This window comes from Coturnix japonica, unplaced genomic scaffold, assembly GCF_054131305.1.
Source record: "Coturnix japonica strain WE unplaced genomic scaffold, WE-NBRP24 Scf078, whole genome shotgun sequence".
In the NCBI taxonomy this organism is placed as follows: Eukaryota; Metazoa; Chordata; class Aves; order Galliformes; family Phasianidae; genus Coturnix; species Coturnix japonica.
Genome location: NW_028188981.1, coordinates 277,271 through 280,097, shown reverse-complemented (window position 1 = coordinate 280,097; position 2,827 = coordinate 277,271).

The window sequence follows — 2,827 nt, the reverse complement described above, 5'->3', positions numbered from 1 at the left end:
CCCTTCCATCTTCCCCCAGGTCCTACTGCTGGGTCCATCGTCCACATCAAGCACTGGAACCAGCATCAGCGCAGGACACGACCTGCATCATTTGCATGGAGCCCATGGATGACAGCAGGTCGTATACCACCATGTCATGTCCAGCCTGCCAACACGCCTGGTTCCACCGGGCCTGCATCCAGGTAGGAGCCCTCCTCTTGCCCCACAGGCACCACAGGCGCTCAGCAGCACCAGGCCCGGCTCACACCCACACTGCTTGTGTTTCTGCTGCAGGAACAGGCCCTGCGTGCAGGGATTTACTGCTTCCAGTGCCCCCTCTGCAGAGACAGGGACTGGTTTGTTACAGATATGCTCACTATGGGGATCCGAATCCCATTCAGGTTGGTGTCCTTCAGACAGCTCTTGAGATGCCTGGCCCTTGGCAGCCATTCACATGGGCCTCAGCATCATTGGGAAGCTGGAACCAGGGATAAGGTGGATGGGGATGGATGGATTTCATGGGTTACTTTTAGTCCTGGGCCAGTGAGTGCTCATCCCATTCCCTCTCTTCTCTGGCAGAAAACCAACATGGGAGGACAACAATGCCTATGCAGCACTGGGAGATCGGCACCAACGCTGCGATGCCAGCAGCTGCCTTTACCCCCACGGCAGGGAGCAGTCAGGAGAGGGGTGAGTGACCTCAGCTGCCCTCTGGGGCTCTGCGTGGCATCGCAGCCTCACCACGGGCTGGGGGAGCACAGACTGAGCACCAGAGCTGTGCCGGGCACTCCCTGGCTCAGGTGCTCTGTTCTCATGGCCACAACCCATTGCTTTCCACAGGCCATGGCAGCTGCTCCTCTGCAGCTCCTGTGCTGCACAAGGCACGCACCGACTCTGCTCCAACTTGAGTCAGGTCACAACCAGCTGGGAGTGCGACAGCTGTGCTGGAGAGGGCACCGGTAAGAGGCAAACAGCCACGTGCTGCCGGGCTGGGGCCAGGCGAGGCCTTGCTCAAGTCCCTTTGGCCCGGGACAGATGGGAAGCTGTCCCACCCCGTGGTTGAAGATCTGTCCCATTCACCTTCTGTCTCTCCTTACAGCTCCCAGCACCAACTTGGACAGCGCTGGCCCCAACACCACCAGCCAGCACGGGCTGCAGGCATCTCAAAGCTCTATGACAACAGAGAGCAGCAGCTCCGGCAGCAGCAGCCAGGCACCATCGGGTCCAGATCCCAGTTCCCAGGTGCCTGAGCCACTGTCCAGACATCCAGGGCGGGCCAGGACTCGAAGCCGCTCGCCTCTCCATCGTCGGGCTGCCGAGACCAACAGCCGGCCCCCAAGACGCCGCACGAGCCGGTCCAGGCGGCGAGGGCCAGCCCAGGGGCGGAGCCGCTCCCGGGTACCACGTCGGGCCCGGCACATCACCAGCCGGCCCTGCTGATGCCGCGGGAGTAGCAGCGTGCAACCTACATGCTGGCACCGATCCTCAGAGTCCAGCACCATTCACTGAGAGTTCTCACAGGCCAGCGCCCGCGTGGACCATTGGACCTGACACCTCAGTGGCCTTTTCCAGCCTTCATGATTCTGACCATCTCAACAGCTGTGACACTGAGTGCGATAAGCAAAACGCATGACAAATAGCACTCTGTGATAGACAGCAATGTTTCAGCTGTTTCCATATATTATTATATTATTTATGTATAAATTTTATTGTATAATATTATATAATATTATTTAGTTATATATTATTTTTATATATTTATTTATTATATCCTTTAATAAACTTCCCCACCCTATTTCTGTGTCATGTTTTGCTTTGTTACAAATCACTCGCAGTGTCAATAGTAACGTGCAGTGTAAAGGCTGGGGTTGCTCCAGGCGCTGCCGCACACCAAGTACGATAAGCAAAACCCATGGCAAAAAGCACTCTGTGATAGACAGTTAGGGACGATGGCTTCCAGCTCCTCCTGCTTGTTGCCCATCCTTTGTGCTTTGGTGTAGATGACTCAGCTGAGTCATTGGCCTCCCCCAAACCCATCCTTACTCTGGCTTCAAGATGTTTTTCCTCCTGCGTAGCTTTGGCCATCTCGATAGCTTTTTCAGCTCTCATATGCTGCTGTTCACAATCCCCTCTTTGTGGTGCTAGTCTGGACCTGCTCCAACAGGTCCATGTTTTCCCTGTGATGGCTTTCCCAGGCCTGGGCACAGTGTACCAGATGGAGCCTTCAAAAGGCAGAGTAGCATGGTGCAATCACCTCCCTCTCATTGCTGGACACCCCTCTGTTGGTGCAGCCCAGGATACCATTGGCCATCCAGGCTCCAAGAGCACAGTGCTGGCTCATGGCCGGCTCTTCATCCACCAGGGCCCTCAGTTGCATCCACTTTCCACAATGGAGAACCTCTGAGCAATAGAAAAGATCTTCTCATTGTGTAAAACACTGATTTCCAGACCCTCCAAAACACTCACTGCCCACGTCCTTCTTGGCTGCTATTTCATCTGAGACACGATGAAGCTGTGGTGGTGTTGTGATTCCTGTTGTGGCTATTCCACATCAGAACATCATGAAGGACAGTGGCAGTTAAAGAGTTCGTGTCCTGGTTCCATGTTACCGCTATTGTAGGCGTTTTGGGTTCCTGGAGGGTCACGGACTGACATCCCGGGGTAACCCCGTGACAGAAGCATATGCTGAAATCACAAGCTGCCTAGAAAGAAGGAGGGAAAGGAGCACTGTTAAAGGATTTGAGGGGAACAGAGGAAACACAAGGAGTTAGAAAACACTGAAGAATTAAAGTGCATTAAAGAAAAAAACATGCTAAAGGAAAACAACAGAGCACAAGCCTGGAGTGGG